General features: G+C 42.5%; 1 long non-coding RNA gene across 1 annotated transcript; it reads right to left on the bottom strand.

Moving 5' to 3' along the window:
* Positions 1-5,689: 5,689 nt before the first annotated feature.
* LOC120298750 lies at positions 5,690-17,231 on the bottom strand. Its single transcript, XR_005554190.1, has 3 exons — positions 16,689-17,231; positions 10,080-10,871; positions 5,690-6,728 (listed from the first exon to the last, which is right to left on the bottom strand). It is a non-coding gene; the product is annotated as an uncharacterized LOC120298750 (long non-coding RNA).
* Between the last annotated feature and the right edge of the window lie 327 nt (positions 17,232-17,558).

Below are 17,558 nucleotides of genomic sequence, written 5' to 3'. Positions count from 1 at the left end.
GAGAGGGAGGGAGGGAGGGGGAGAGAGAGAGAGGGAGGGAGGGGGATGGAGAGAGAGGGAGGGAGGGAGGGAGAGGGAGGGAGAGAGAGGGAGAGAGAGAAGGAGGGAGGGAGAGAGAGAGAGAAAGAGGGAGGGAGGGAGGGAGGTGTTGCCTGCTCTTCAACCACATATTATGCTATAATTTCACACAGTCTCATTCTTCCCTTTCGGTTTATTTATTTATTGCTTTGCGATTACTTTGCCACCGATGTCTTCCAGCTAATGTAGTTGCTTCAGCAGAAATAGTATAAAATCAGATTGAAGCTATTCACTAAGATCTTGGAAAGGAGCAGGAAAAAAATTCTTAAGGTTATTTTTTCTCAAGTGAAATAGCCTTGGATACAACTTAATATGACTTAATATCAGCACAGCCTGGATCTTGATAAAGGAAATGAAGATGTAGCAATAGGAAATCCGCAAGAGAGAGAGGATACTTTCCTGGCCCAATCTTTTTGTTAAACAGACAGACCAACAGATGTTATGAAATTGATTAGATACCATCTAAACAAATAAATAGACTACACCATAAAACCACATTATCAGAGGGTGAGTCACATAGGACCTGATGCAGGCAAACAAACACAGCCAACATGTGAGGGATACTATTGTGGACACTATTACACCTATGCTAATAAAAGGGTGTGATCTAACAATGTACACAGGTGAAAACATAATTTGCACAACCAGTATCCATACAAACCTGAAACTATTCAATTCCTCCCCCCTCTCAACTTTCATTCACACACTTTCTACTTCTCTTTTATTGCAATGTCTAAATTTATAAGGGGATGTAAATATTTATCTTGTGGCATAAATCATCCTATAAAATGTTAAAATCCAAACTATGAATCAGACCTCACTGAAAATAATTATTAAAATACAAATAATAATTACCAGAGTAGGTCTAGGGCCAATAGTTAACATATATCCATTCTTTATTAGCCTTTTAATGCAGCATTTTTTACAACACAGGCAGGGTACACGTAACACAGAAATCAGCCGGAAGCATCATGGCAGTTCTAAAGCAAGGAATCTTCACAGCTTGACACTTTATTGTTAAACAACATGTCAGTTTGTCCCCATTTCCCTCTCGGCACATACGGTACTCATTACACAAGATAATTGACCGTTTCTGGGGTAACACCAGGAGCTCAACATTATTTCTAGACTTCAGTGCACTTTCAGAAATACAGCTAGCCTCTGCCTGCTCCCTGCGGTTCTTGAGCAAAGAACTACATTACTAATAATTGACTTTCTTTTCAGATTGGCTAGTTTTGCCATGTGTAGCCTCACTGACCCACTAATACTCACTGCCTGTGAGGGCAAGGTGGGCAGGGGGGAGTCCTCAGAAAGGGGCTCCCCCCTCAAGTCAAAGAGCCCTTTCTATCACTGGCAGGAGAAGAAAGGAGGTTTGGGCCTAGTAAACCCTGCAATGTTCTCCTCTCTTCTCTAGCCCTTCTTGTTCAGCTGAGTGAAAGAGTCCAACGGGAGAGTGAGAAATTCCTACACCTGCTGGCTCTTCCTGATGATGCAAGGAACTAAGCCTGTTGCTCCTGTACATCAACACATACTTCCCCGAGTTCCCCCAGGTGGCAGCCCATAATTATGTTCCAGGAAAATATTGGGGAGCCCTATTTAGTTTGCATCTAAGGTGATGTTGACTGCATAACGGTCTCATAATATTGTGAAGAGAGGCATTGTGTTCTAAGGTTTTGAGACTGTTCCTCCACTGACCTAGTCTTTATGTGCCCCAGATGAGGAATGGGAGGGAGACAAAATCTGCCCTTGGAGATCGAAGCCAGGGGAATCCTGCAGAAGCAGCCTGGATGACCTCCGGAGGGGGCAAGGCTCAGTGGGAGAGCTATCTAGGGGCATCTAGGGGTGCTGGGGAGAAGGGAGGGGTCTTCTACTCAGAGTTGCCCCCTTGATCTTTCCTCTCTCCCGCAGAGCTGCTCTCCCTCCCTCCCCCCTGATGGCAAATGTCTCCTACACCAGGAATGGCTTCAGCTGGACTTTCTGCTCTGGCCCCAAGAGGCCCTGGGGAAGAGACCCTTCCCAACACCCCCTGCCCAGGAGCCCTCAGACCAGGGAGATGGACATCAGGGCGACGTTCCCAGAGATCAAGGCCATTGGCCACAGGACCACTCAGGGCCTTTTCTGAGGGGGGGGGTCTCAGATGAGCTCCAGTTGGGGGCCAAACGAGATTAACCCAGGACTCTCTCTGTTGGAGACCCTCTGCCCAGAGGGAGGGGGCTTCAGACGCGAAGGCAGGAAGGGCTGTGGGGCTGCAGTAACGATAGTTTGGCAGTCTGGGGAAGGACCCTCCAATTGTGAAGGAGAGAAATGGCAGAAATGCTAGTAGGGGGAGTCTCAGGTATTTCCCAGTGGCTCCCCACAAGTGCTTGAAGGGGACCACGCCTCCTGGCATCCTGGTCCTCAAAAGGAGGCTTGAGGGGAAGCAGAGCAAGGGGGCCTCTGAGCAGGAGGGGAGTCCTGCCCCTCCCTGGATCTGCCCACCCTTCTCCCAAACCAGTTTTGACTTCGGACCTGAAGTAGTCGGGATGGTTGATCCAGAGGCAGGGGAGGTGTCAATCTGGGGAGGGGAAGGGGAGAAGGGTGGACCCTCCTGTGGGGAAGAGGGAGGAAAGAGGAGGAGGAAGAGAAAGGAAGGAAGGAAGGAAGAATTCCAGGATTTTTCCTACAATGTTTATTCTTTTATAGCAAAGCGAAGGGATTCGGACAAAGATTAATGAAGATGAAGCTGCTGTGGATTTAAAGCCGGGAGAGATTTAGGTGTCTGGACTGACAGGCAGGCTCAGAGTCCCTGGGGTCAGTCTAGATAGTCTCCACTGCTCCCTCACAAGAAAGAGAGGCCTTCAAAGGAAAGCCAGAGGGGTCTCAGCAGGAGAGGCTCCAGGCTGCCATTCTCCTCCTCCCCCAATCTAAAATCTTGACCCTCCATTTTTCAGAGGTCGCAAAAAAGAGACAGAAATTCATCAGTTAATGGAAAAAAGCCCCTTCCTTTCCCACCAGGAAGCAGGAAGGAGGGCAGGATTAATTCATGAGTGCTGAAGAAAAAGAGATGAGGAAAAATGGTAAATAACATATTATTATTACAGCCCCCCCAGGAAGACCCACACTGCAGGGAGGTGGTTGATAGGCAGGGCAGAATGAGGGAGAACCACTCCCCCCTTTTTCAGGGAGGAAAAGGATGCAAAGGACCAGCAATTCGCCTTCTGGGGCTGATGGAATTTTCCCCAAATGAATTAATTGGGGGGGTTAATCAAGAGAGGAGGTTTCCCCCCCCCCCAGATGTTTCATATTAACAAAGAAGATGGGGCCAGGATGGACCATGGCAGCAAAGGCGGGTGTCGCTTGGCCAGGAATTGTGTGAAATGTCACAAGGAGACTTCCCTTCTCCTTTGCAATTTCCCAAAAGCTGGAAAGATCCTGGGACAGATTTTAGTGTTTATGTGTCTGTGTTTGTTTTTCATTGCACTGTTTTCAGGTCTCTGAAAGGAAAAGCTGCCCAAAACTTCAAATATTTGTTTTATCCACAGCAAGGAGGTTTCATTCAGGCACATTTCTTTTTTTAAAAAAAGGAACAATTAACGAATGTTAAAGAAACATCTATAACTTGAGGAGAAACTCACCTGCAGGAGGCTGGATGGGAGTAGCTGAAAGGAGAAAAAGAGCCAATCAGGACCCTTCATGGGCTGGAGGACTCAGGGGGTCCCCCTCCCCATCAATAGCCCATAATAGGTTGCAGGATGCTCACTTATACAGTAGACTCTCAGAGAACAGAATTTCCCAAGCAAATCTCCAAGGGGGCCTCCTTGCCATCTTCTAAACTTGCTGAGAGGCCTCCCCTGGATGGTCCCCTCCCCCACAATCTCTCATCCAGCCCCCCAGACTCACCTTTCTTGCTCTTCAGGTAGAGGGAGAGCCCCATGGCAAAGAAGATCACCCCGATCACGGCCACCACGATCCCTGTCCAGAGTTTGCTCCTGGCCGAGTTGGAGGATCGGGGCTCTGGGGAAGGAGAAGGAGCCTCACTGAGTAGGAAGATCAGGGCCAGCTTCCCTCCCAGGAGGGTCCATCCCAGCTCCCCGCACAGGGAGGGTCTCTCCCCCCTTCTCAGGGCAGGAGGGGGTCCCCAGACCAGAGGGGAGGGGCTCACCCCACTGGATGGTGATGGGGGCCTCCAGGCTGGCGTGCTCCACTGGGCAGGCGTAGACGTCCCCCCCCGCTGGGGCTGGGTCTCCAGCATCACCTGGAGCTGGTAGGTCCAGTCTCCGTTCTGGAGCTCCTCCCCGAAGGCCACACCCTCCTCCTCCGGCCGCCCGTTCTTCAGCCACCGGGCCTCGATCTCCACAGGGTAGAAGCCCCTCGCGATGCAGAGGAGGATGGTGTTAGGGGAAGTGGGATCCAGCTTGGTGGGGGAGATGGAGACGGTGGGCTTGGCTGGAGGGCAGGAGGGCAAGAGAGAGACCTTGCTGGATTCCTCCCCCTGCCAGAAAAAATACTTGGTATAATATTCTGCAAAGAAGTATTTCTGGGCAGGGGAAACTTTGGACCGTGGGAAGAGAAGGAAGATCGTGGGTCTGATGGGAAGGAGAGGAATCTATTTCTTCCCTTTGGCATGTTCCATTGTCATCCTTGTAGAATTTCAAACTTTTTAAGGGTAATTTATTTTTATGCTTATTTTTATACTTCTTTATTTAGGGGTGATGTTATATCCTACGCCATCCAGAGCCCCGCTTTCAGGGAGGGGGGGGGCGGTCTAGGAGTGTCCATAAATAGCAATAAATACCAATGATTAATTTTCGTATATCGGAGAGCACAGAATACACAAGGAGCAAATCTTTATCCGGGAGAGTGCTAATAAATGAAATGAAGCGGGGGGGGAGGGGGGCGTCCGGGCATTCCCCCCCCCGTGGAACTCCCCCTCACTAAATCACTAAATTTTAGAATGAACTTTATTGTAATATCTATATCAAATTTTAATTTCATTGGATTTATTAAACTAGAATAAAACTGTGAGGAAGAAATAAACTTTTGACCAGTAGGATCTGGCAAGTTTTTTTCTTTGAAAGCAGTCCAAAATTATCTCCAGTTAAGATAAAAAGAAAAATTTCCTTACAAATATGGGCTGTCAACCTTAAAAATGCTCTTTATTTGTATGTATATTTGTTCAATTTATATGGCTGCCATGCCAGTGAACTAAAACTAAAACTGGCTGACTAATTTCTAAAACTATAGTGAGGTGAGATGGAGGTGAGGTCATGAGAATGTGTCCCTCAAAAAGGGTGAATCAGGCATCTTTTGGTGCCCCACATGGGTCATGAGTGTGAGCCCTGTGTGGGAAATGGATACTCAACACAACATAATCAACACAAGGTCCTTTCTGTTGAAAGAATACAATTAGGTGACATAATTTGACAGGGAAATACACACCCATATTTATTATTAGTTTGATTTGTAGCCTCTCAGCATGTCCTAGGGCAGCTAACAATCAAGATAAACAGTTGCATTCAAGGGATTTTCAGATGAAGGGCACTCTTACAAGCCAATGCCCAAATCTATGTAACATTAGTTTCTCCTGCTTGAATAGGTTCTCCTGCTTAAGCAGGGGGCTGGACTAGAAGACCTCCAAGGTCCCTTACAGGTCTTCTCTTCTATTCTATTCCCCTTATTATTTCTGATATCAAGATTTTTTTTGCACCAAAGTCATGTTTCAGTACTTCAGTTTTCAAGTCATTATCATGGTGAGATGGGTAGCAAGTAAATTTAATCAATCAATTCATAATTGTGCTCACATCAGACCAGTCATTATTATTTTATGTGAACTGAAAGCCTTGGACCTCCTTCCTAAATTCCACTATCCCAGTGTGGGTTAAAGAGAGGCAGGTGTAACTATGGACTCAGCTGATTAAAAACATCCCAGACTATGAACCTGCAATTTTGGGAGACCCCTGACTCCAACCAGGACAAAGATGAACCTTATTTCCGAACTGGACCAACAGGACCTCCATCCACTCTGGATTCCCTTTCCTCAGATTCAGTCCAAATCTGAACTCAGGGACTGGTCAAAAGAATTGCCTTCATCTTTGATATCTAAAGACAAAGAAACTAGTGAATTTGAAGCTATTAACACCAAAATCTCCAGCCTATGAGGCCCTGTCTCACCAGTTTTATGGTGGTACTAAACTGCCGAGGGACACTAAATGGCAATGATTTGGGTCCTAAATAATAATCACCCCATATCTCATTTTGGATCAGCTTACAACAGGGTTCAGCATGACAGCATCAGAAGGGAAACCTTGGTCAATAGAACTGAAGCTTGCTTATCTGCCTAAGAAAGTTATAGGGGTTTTACTCCACACATTCAATTCTCAGTGAAAGTTACTCACTTTTTTGATTAGGTTTAGCCCACTTGAAACAGCTTTGGAAAAAAGAGAAAAGAGATCAAAATTTTCCCCACCTTCTTGAGGAACTTTAAGTATGACAAAGCATCTTGGTTGATTGTAAGTCTTTGTCTTTCAAAAGTGCCCAATTGCTTGTTGATGGGATCCTCCTTGGGAAGAACCACCCTACTCAAGATCTGCTACTACGTTTTCATTCTGATCCAAGTACACTTTCAGCAGGGAAAGATTGTACAATTCCCTCTTCTTTAGAAATGGATGGAACTAGAATGGAAACATCCAGGAATTTAAAAGCAGAAATCTTGGTTCCTTATCTCTTTTTACATTTGAATCTTTCTTCTATGGTTGTTTAACTTGCAAATACTGTGATTTGGGAGAAATAGTTTTACCATTATCTTCAAAACTGAAGTACAAATATTAAGCAATATTTCTAAAGCATGTAGTATATGCAGGGCTTTTTTTCTCATAGAACGCCCAGAATGGAGTTCCGGCACCTTTTTTGGATGGAACCTTGTAGGGTAGGCAAGGCGGGTTGTATGACATGTGTGAGTTCCGGCACCTTTTTTTTTTTTTAGAAAAAAAGCACTGAGTATACTAATAAAATGTAGCAATGATCAAGAATCAAGTAAACAAAATACACAAATAACTACAGTATGCATAAACTCTTTGCAAACAATAGGGTGATTACTAGAAAGCAAGGATTTGTTAAGAAGGAAGTTGCAAGGCTAATCTTCATTCAGGTAGAGGAGATAGGAAAAATGACCAGATGAAGTAATTCTACTTTATTGTAAAGCTATATTAACAAAATCTTGCAATGTGAAAGTATAAATCTTTCACTATCTCTTTTGACAGTCATGTATCACCTATTTCTTCTTTTCTTTAGACTGGTCAAACCCAACTTCCGCAGCTGTTCTTCATACATTTTGGTCTCCAAGCCTTTGATAATCTTAGTTGCTCTTCTCTGAATTTTTTCAAGACTCTCAACATCTTTTTTGTGGTATGGTGACCAAAATTGGCTGCAGTATTCGAAGTGTTGTCTTATTAGGGCTTTATAAAGTGATACTAGTACTTTGCATGATCTTGAATCTATGCCTCTGTTTATACAACCCAGGATTGTATCAGCTTTTTTGGTTGCTGCTGCACACTGCTGGCTCATAGTTAAGTGATCGTCCACCAAGGTCCCTATCACAGTTGCTGTTCCCAAGTCAGGTCTTGCCCAATCTGTATTTGTGTCAACGCTGCTAATATTGAATATTCTTGCTTTGACAAAATATGCAGATGAGAATAGGAGTGGAGAGAAAAGCATGCGGAAGGGAACGGAAGTGAATCTTTGCCCTCCAAGTTAATTGGAAGATGTGAATCATGACGCCAAAATAGGGGAGGGGAAATGCCTGGAATGTCATGTGCAAAGGACGGGAAATTCAGATCTTAGCATTCCTCCATGCCGTGCTGACACTCCTTTACACTAATAAAGGCTTTTTAGGTTAAACAATGCCTGAAAGTTCTTTGAAGTGTTTCATTAGTCAGACACATGACAATTTGTTCCTTTGGTTTTTCCTGCCTAAAGGTAAGACTTTGCTTTTCTCCACATTGAAACTCATTGTGTTGGATAGAGCCCATAGTCAAGTTTGTCAAGATCTTTTTGGAGCCTGAGTTTGTCTTCTGGGATGTTGGCTACTCCTGACAGTTTGGTGTCATCTGAGAATTTGATGAGTTCCCCTTCAATTCCCTCATCTAAATTGTTTATAAAGGTATTAAAGAGTACTGGGCCTAAGACAGAACCTTGTGATACCCCACTGCTTACTTCTCTCCATGTGGATGTAGTGCCATTTAGGACTACTCGTTTTGTACGGTTTGTCAGCCAGCTACAGATCCATCTGGTGGTGATGTTGTCTATTCCACCTTTTTTTAGCTTTCCAAGGAGTAGTTGTGTTCTATTTTGTCAAATGCCTTACTGAAATCTAGGTATACTATGTCCACTGCATTTCACTGGTCTACTAGTTTAGTCACTTTATCAAAGAATGAGATCAGATTGGTCTGGCATAATCTGTTTTTAACAAACCATGCTGGCTGCTAGTTATCACTTTGTTTGCTTCTAGTTGTTCGCAGATCTATTTTTTGATTATCTTTTCTAGGATCTTCCCAGGTATTGATATTAAACTGATTGATCTGTAGTTTCCTGGGTCCATTTTTTCCCCTTTCTTGAAGACAGGGACCACATCCTTTCTTTTTTTTCCTTTTTTTTTAGGGGGGCTGAAGTCTAGGGTGCTTTTCTGTTTGTTTCAAGTGTGGTTGTTGGTGTGGCTTTTTTAGGAATATTTGAGGTGACTTTTTAAGGATTATTTTGTTCCTTTGCTAGGTGTCTGCATGTCTTCTTTGAGGGGGAGGTTGTGGGTCTGCGTGTTTCCTTCTAAGGGGAAAATTTGATTGCTCAGTTTTAATGGGGTTGTTTATGGTTGGGTAGGATTGGGCAGAAGAGGTTTGTTTGTTGCATGTTGTTTCTTTCTTTGAGTGTTATATTTCCTTTTCTGTGTGACATACCTCCATTTGTCTTCCTCCAAGGGTTTAGCGGTAGGGTTATTTGTTCATTGTTTGGTGCGATTTGGGTGGCACTTTCTTTTGTGCATTTGGGTTTGGCTAGTGTTGTGTTCTGGGGCTGATGGGGCAGCTCAGCAGGCCCAGAAATGTTGCAAAAGGTCCTGGGCAACCCAAAAGCTGCCCGGGACCAGACTGGTTGGCACCGGCCTTGCGTGTATGCACAAGGCATGAATAAAGGAGATGTATGATAGGTTGTTTGGAAGACTATAAAAGGCCTGCAAGCCTGTTGGGTTACTGAGTGGTAACGTGGATCAAATAAAGAAGAACTTGGTTACAATGTGAGTGTGTGTCGCTTCAATGCCGCAAACCCCAAGATGTAAAAGCTAGAGTTGCTTCTAAGTTCCTAAACTTTTCCTGTAGTAGTTCACATAATTTGCATCTGATGCATGTGTAGTTTGGGTGTTCTTTGGGCATCAGTGCATACATGGAACATGTATTGCATATCACAATAGTTTCAGTCACCTGCTACATAAATTTGTTGTTTGGTAGTTGCTCTTTTTGGTTAGTGGTTGTGCTTTGCTGTTAGCTTTGTTTCCAGCTTCTCTGTTCTGTCCTTTTTTCTCCCTGTTTGTGCTACCTTATTATTTATTTAACCTTCTTACTATTGTGTTAGTTTTATTTATCCTTATTCTCCCCTCTATTTTTTTTTAACTTTTTGACCTCCAAATCCTTTTTGTTCTTTACTGGGGGTCTTCCCTCCCTTCCTATTGGGACCTCAATATTAATTGTTGCCTTCACTTATGTTGCTCAGTCCTCTGGCCTCCTGTTGTTTTATCCCTTCTGTCTTTGGAGCTAGTCTCTGCTCTGGTCAGGCCTCCGTTCAGCTTTCCAGTCACCTCAGCTGCTCTGCCTGCTCTGCTCTTCTCAGCCGGCCACTCAGCTTGAGGAATCAGAGAGGTCTCTGGCTCTCGAAGTCTCTCTGTTGTGAAGCTTAAGATCTTAAACCACCAAGCCCAGAGAGCACAAAAGACCCTGAAAAGGAATTTAGTTTGATGGATCCTTGTTGGGACCCCCTACCTTCCATAGTTGCAGCCTTGGAGCCCCCAACCTCTCTTCACCCTTCTTCCTTCTCCTCTGGGGTTGGGATGCAGCACTTAAGGCGTGGGCCAGAATCTTTATGACACTGTAAGTAATGAAAGGATTTGCGATCTGCATCCTATTCGTTTTCTCTTGGGACTCCACTGGTGCTTTCTGGGTGCATCTTCTCCGGCCTTTGACAGAAAAGGTGTGTTTTGAAACAGAACAGTGAAAATACTCAGCTTGAAATTCAGGTTCCACAAAGAAATCTCTTTTAAAGGCATTATCATATTTCCAACTCTCTTTCCACTGACAGGGAAAACTCCAAATACTGTGGACGTGCTTGAGACACCAATCTTTTTTAATTGAAAATACTGCAGCCACGGTCATGATCCAGACTTTCCCTTCAATGGGTCCTGGCAAACTTTCAAGTGCTGAATGGATGGGAAGAATACTGTCCAAAAGGGAATCAAATTCTATGAAGTTAACAAAGACGTTGACTTGTCTCCACTTAGAGAGGGCGTCCCTGAGGAATGGGGTATGTCCAGTCATTGAGAATTGTTGTGAAATAGCAACACAAATTCTATTCTTGACAAGCATAGGATTAAAATTTCTCATGAAATTTTCTCCCTACTCTGTGTCTGTTGCAAAGAGACCAATCAGGGTCCATCCAAAATGGAGGAGAATTTGGACAATTCCTGGATACTGGATCCCTTCTTTGGGGAGCATCGGATGGAAAAAAGGGAATTGACTTTTATCACTCAGAGCCTCTGAAGCAATTCTCATACTGACCTGAAAAAACAATGAAGAATTCTGTGTTATATTTGGGGTTCTACCTAGTCCCAATTTTTAGCTTTTAATGAATACAACTTTTTTCTCATGCACATATTAGAACATTTCCTGTTGATTAGTCATTAGGCCATATCAACATACACCATATAAAACAAAGAATATTAACAAGGCTGCATGTAAAAACAGAATTTAGAAAAATAAATACAATATAATAAGCGTAAAGAATGAAAATAGTATTTCTTTATAACCCCAGAATTCACCACAATCAGAGCATAATTTCCTTCTGAAAAGAGTTTTATTATTGATCTCCCTCTTTCTTAAGTAATTGTCATTCAAAATAATAGATGTATTACATCCAGTTGGTTTTTCTCGAGTTGCAAAAAAGACAGGGAGATGAAAGTTCCTAATATAAAATCAAGAATGTTTTAAATGAAATTTAAAATTTAGAAAAATAAGTACTATAGTAGTAGTAGTAATAGTAGTAGTTTCCATACCATTTATTTTATTAAAAATAATTGTTGTTGTTATGTTGTTAATTGCGAAGTCATGTCTGACCCGTCGCGACCCCATGGACAATGTTCCTCCAGGTCTTCCTGTCCTCTACCATCTTCTGGAGTCCATTTAAATTCACACCTACTGCTTCAGTGACTCCATCCAGCCATCTCATTCTCTGTCGTCCCCTTCTTCTATTGCCCTCAATCTTTCCCAACATTAGGCTCTTCTCCAGTGAATCCTTCCTTCTCATTAGGTGGCCAAAGTACTTGAGTTTCAACTTCAGGATCTGGCCTTCTAAAGAGCAGTCGGGGTTGATCTCTTCTAGGACTGACCGGTTTGAACGCCTTGCAGTCCAAGGGACTCGCAGGAGTCTTCTCCAGCACCATAGTTCAAAGGCCTCAATTCTTTTGCGCTCAGCCTTTCTTATGGTCCAACTTTCACAGCCATACATTGCAACTGGGAAAACCATGGCCTGGACTATACGCACTTTTGTTGGCAGGGTGATGTCTCTGCTTTTTAGAATGCTGTCTAGATTTGCCATAGCTTTCCTCCCCAGGAGCAAGCGTCTTTTAATTTCTTGGCTGCAGTCCCCATCTGAGGTGATCTTTGAGCCCAGAAAAATAAAATCTGTCACTACCTCCATTTCTTACCCATCTATTTGCCAGGAATTGAGAGGGCCGGATGCCATGATTTTGGTTTTCTTAATGTTGAGTTTCAAGCCAACTTTTGCACTCTCCTTCTTCACCCGCATCAAGAGGCTCTTTAGTTCCTCTTCACTTTCTGCCATTAGAGTGGTATCATCTGCATATCTTAGGTTGTTGATATTTCTCCCGGCAATCTTAATTCCAACTTTTGATTCATCTAGCCCTGCCTTTCTCATGATGTGCTCTGCATATAAGTTAAATAGGCAGGGCGACAGTATACAGCCTTGCCGGACTCCTTTTCCAATTTTGAACCAATCAGTGGTTCCGTGTCCAGTTCTCACTGTTGCTTCTTGACCCGCATATAGGTTTCTCAAGAGACAAATGAGATGGTCTGGTATTCCCATCTCTTTAAGAACTTGCCACAATTTGTTGTGATCCACACAATCAAAGGCTTTTAGCATAGTCAATGAAGCAGAAGTAGATGTTTTTCTGGAACTCCCTAGCTTTCTCCATGATCCAGCGTATGTTGGCAATTTGATCTCTAGTTCCTCTGCCTCTTCAAAATCCTGCCTGTACTTCTGGTAGTTCTCCATCTACATACTGCTGGAGTCTAGCTTGTAGGATTTTAAGCATAACTTTACTAGCATGTGAAATGAGTGCGATAGTTTGAACATTCTTTGGCATTGCCTTTCTTTGGAATTGGAATGTAAACTGACCTTTTCCAATCCTGTGGCCACTGTTGAGTTTTCCAAATTTGCTGGCAAATTGAGTGTAGCACTTTTACTGCATCGTCTTTTAAGATTTTGAATAGCTCAGCTGGAATACTGTCACCTCCACTAGCTTTGTTGTTGCTCAGATTTTCTAAGGCCCATTTCACTTCACATTCTAGGATGTCTGGTTCGAGGTCAGTGACCATCTCATTGTGGTTATCTGGGATGTTAAGCTCATTCTTGTATAGTTCTTCTGTGTAGTTTTGCCATCTCTTCTTAATCTCTTCTGCCTCTGTTAGGTCCCTGCCATTTTGGTCCTTTATCATGCCCATCTTTGCATGAAACGTTCCCTTCATATCTCCAATTTTCTTGAAGAGATCTCTGGTCCTCCCTATTCTGTTGTTTTCTTCTATTTCTTTGCACTGTTCATTTAAGAAGGCATTCTTATCTCTTCTAGCTATTCTCTGGAATTCTGCATTCAGTTGGGTGTATCTTTCTCTTTCTCCTTTGCCTTTCGCTTCCCTTCTTTCCTCAGCTATTTGCAAAGCTTCCTCAGACAGCCATTTTGCTTTCTTGCATTTCTTTTTCTTTGGGATGGTTTTAGTTGCTACCTCTTGTACAATGTTGCGAACTTCCATCCATAGTTCTTCAGGCACTCTGTCTATCAGATCCAGTTCCTTAAATCTATTTGTCACCTCTACTGTATATTCATCAGGAATATGATTTAGTTCATACCTGAGTGGCCTAGTGCTTTTCCCTACTTTTTTCAATTTAAGCCTAAATTTTGCAACGAGAAGCTCATGATCTGAGCCACAGTCAGCTCCTGGTCTTGTTTTTACTGACTGTATACAGCTTCTCCATCTTTGGCTGCAGAGCACATAGTCAATCTGATTTCTATGTTGACCGTCTGGTGATGTCCATGTGTAGAGCCGTCTCTTGGGTTGTTGGAAAAGAGTGTTTGTTATGACCATCGTATTCTCTTGACAAAATTCTATTAGCCTGTGCCCTGCTTCATTTTGTACTCCAAGGCCAAACTTGCCTGTTATTCCGGTTATCTTTTGGCTTCCTACCTTAGCATTCCAATCCCCCATGATGATAAGGACATCATTTTTTGGTGTTAATTCTATAAGGTGCTGTAGGGCTTCATAGAACCGGTCAATTTCATCCTCTTCAGCACCAGTGGTTGGGGCATAGATTTGGACTACTGTGATATTGAATGGTTTGCCTTGGATTCGAATTGAGATCATTCTGTCATTTTGGGGATTGTATCCCAGTATTGCTTTTCCTATTCTTTTATTGACTATGAAGGCTACTCCATTTCTTCTGAGGGATTCTTGCCCACAGTAGTATACCTGATGGTCATCTGAGTTAAATTCACCCATTCCTGTCCATTTTAGTTCGCTGATTCCTAAGATGTCGATGTTCAGTCTTGTCATCTCTTTTTTGACTACGTCTAGCTTGCCTTGATTCATGGATCTTACATTCCAGGTTCCTATGGAGAAAAAATCTTTACAGCATCGGACTTTCCTTTCACCACCAGATATATCCACAGCTGAGCGTCCTTTCGGCTTTGGCCCAGTCGCTTCATTCTTTCTGGCGCTACTAGTACTAGCCCTCTGCTCTTCCCCAGTAGCATATTGGACACCTTCCGACCTGAGGGGCTCATCTTCCAGCGTCATATCTTTTTTCCTTTTAGTACTGTCCATGGGGTTTTCATGGCAAAGATACTGGAGTGGTTTGCCATTTCCTTCTCCAGTGGATCACATTTTGTCAGAACTCTCTGCTATAACCTGTCCGTCTTGGGTGGCCCTGCACGGCATAGCTTATAGCTTCATTGAGTTACGCAAGCCCCTTCGCCACGACAAGGCCGTAATCCATAAAAATAATTATATGCCCCAATTTTATAAATTGTATATATTCCTAATTCTATTCTGAGGGCAGCAGTTGAAGTCCTTTCATCCAAACTCAAGATACTTCTCAGATGATGTGATCGGATTTGTTCTAGTAGTAATATAAATTATAAATATAAATTAAATTCCAAAGTTCAGCTCAATATAAGTGCATAATGGTAACCTTGGTATTTTGTATTGAATAATTCAGTCTAAGGAAGCCGCATACCTATGATTTTTTTTTAAAAAAAATTAACAGTGCATTCACTTGTGCCTTCTAAATGAGCTCCTTTGATGTTGAGGGAGCCCAGATCCAGTCAGAGAGAAAATTCCCCCAGGTAAGGAAAGGTGTGAACTTGCTCTGTTGCCTCCTCATCAATTAGCCCTATAGGACAATGCTGTCCTTTCCCAAAGACCATCACTTTTGACTTTGACTCACCCATAATCAGATAATTATTATGAGAATAGGAGCCAAGTCCCCTTAACAGCACATGCAACCCAAATGTCATATTGGCATCACCTTTTTCTTCAGTTTTGGTACATATCAATCCTACTTCTCATGGCTCCATTGAGCCCCAAACACACTCTCAAACAAATGAACAAAAATGGGATGGAAGGGACCATGGAGGTTTTCTAGTCCAACCCTCTACCCATAGCAAGAGATTCAGACAAAATGAATGTCCAGCCTCTTTTTGAAAATCTCCATTAATGGAGCACCCACAACTTCATGAGGCAAGCCGTTCCACTGATTAATTGTTCTCACTGTCAGGGCTTGTAGAAAGGGCTTTGAGCAAGGTCAACATCCTGAGTTCCATGTGAAGGGCAGTCAATTTCTTCCATTATATTTCTTTGTTTACTGTGTCAAATGTTATAAAGGCAGCAAACCATTATTTCCTCTGACTGATATTTTTATAGTTCGATGTTTCAAGACAAAAGAATTGACAAGAGTTGATCACATCTGCCTAAAGACTGCTGGTTCTTCCACAAGGAATACACTTTTCATCCACCTACTATCAATTCTTTTCAAATAGAAGTTTGCATATATTTTAGTCACAATATCTGTTAGAGAAACGGGCCTGGAATTGCTAGGTTCCTTTTTATTCCCTTTCTTATATATAGGAATTACAATTGCCATCTTTGACCCAAATGGGTGTGGCTGATATTATTTATAAGTGTAAATGTAGCTGTCAATGGAGGGTCCCACCAGTCAGGTTATTTCTTGAACTGTTCAACTGCTAGAAAATCCTCTCCAGAGGCCATATTGCTCTTCAGACCATTTATAATGAATTTGATCATGAGAATTTTAGGGCAAAAATAGTTGATATGTTGTCTATTTGTAGATTTTTAATAAAATGGTTGGTTAATGTTAGTGGCCCCTAAAGATTCATAATACATATATGTTTTATCATCAATAGGAAAGGTAATCCCTTATGATTCTTTTTAAAATTCTGAGATTTGGTCATCATTGAGGATATCATTATTTTGGCTAAGACCGTGTAAAACAATGTGAGTTTTCGATGAGTACTGCACATTCCTATTGTACAGAAGATCCTTTGACTGAACACAGAGCTTCTCCTTGCCTTCACAAGTATGGAGCAGAAACCTCTAAGCAATTGAGATGATGTCAAGAGAAGACATGTCTCTTTTGATCCTTTCTTCCTCCTGACCGTATATCCCAATTCTTATTTATAACACTTACAAATGCCATGGTGAAACAATTATTTGAAGCAGAACCAGTTCTTAAACACCCTGATCCTGAGGAACCTTTCATCATCCAAGCTGATGCTGGTGATGTTGCCTTGAGCACAGTCCTCCCACAAAAACACCTTAGGGGGGTTCTGCAGCCCTACACTTCAGAAAGGAGATGGGTTGTTTGGGAGAAAGAGGCTTTTGCTGTGAGATGGGCATTATTAACTTGGCACAATTTCTTGGAAGCGAGTAAAGTGCCTTTCGAAGTATAGACTGATCATTATTATTATTCAAAATAATATAGAATTATCTAGAGAAGACACGATTGGAGCTATCACTTACACATCAACACCCCACTCACTTTACAGAAAGGGAAGGACAAACACAAACCTGTGGGACTTTGTAGGTGCTTGCTAATGTTGACATCTGGATGGAGCTGTCTCTGTCAGCTCCATCAAAAAGAGCCAAAAGCTTCTCCTCCCTTCCACAGCTGTAGTTGGGAACATTGGCTTCTCCAGTAGAGAGCATGTCCAGCAAGGCATCTGAAGTGCCGAGGGTGTTATCATAGTTGTCATGGGTGTTGTAGCCAAGTGTGAGATTGTGCAGGTTCTGGGGATTCTCCTTCACCAGTTCAATATTGCAAATCACGCGTACTAGCTTTTTATAGAATAAACTAGAGTAAAACCATGATCATGTTAATATTAGCATCATCAATAGCAACAACAAAAATACTTTTTCTCCATTTAATCATTTTTTTCTCTACAAACTAGCTGAAACATAAGCCAATATTGATCCAAAACTAGAGGCAAATGATAATCACCCATCATCCTTTAATATTGTTAGTGTTAAGGAAGGGGATAGTCCTCAAAAAGGTGCAAAAAATCAAAAATATACAATTATTTTTAGCAGTACTAATATTGGTAGTCCAGAATAATTCAGTCATTAAAGAAGAACCACTATTAAAGGAAGGAGATTTTTGATAAGTGACCGAGAGAAGCTGTTATAATAATAATAATAATAATAATAATAATAATAATAATAATAATAATGCATTTGTCCTTAAGGCTTGGTCTTGTGCAGCCAGAATTAGTCCCTCGGTCTCTTTCTTCAATTTTCCAGCTCTTAGCCATTGCCAGGTCTTGTTATTATCTGCTTTCCCAGCTACTTTTTTTAACATATTGGCCATGTAGTGCTTTGTCTTCCCATGCCTCTATTCTGTTCTTCATTTGGTCTTTCTTGTAGGCCAGTTTGGTCTCTCCA

This window comes from Crotalus tigris, unplaced genomic scaffold (assembly GCF_016545835.1).
Source record: "Crotalus tigris isolate CLP2741 ecotype Arizona unplaced genomic scaffold, ASM1654583v1 scf7180000024121.42302, whole genome shotgun sequence".
Lineage (NCBI taxonomy): Eukaryota > Metazoa > Chordata > Lepidosauria > Squamata > Viperidae > Crotalus > Crotalus tigris.
Note: the sequence above shows the minus strand (reverse complement) of the source record. Positions and strands in the feature narration are given on the sequence as shown.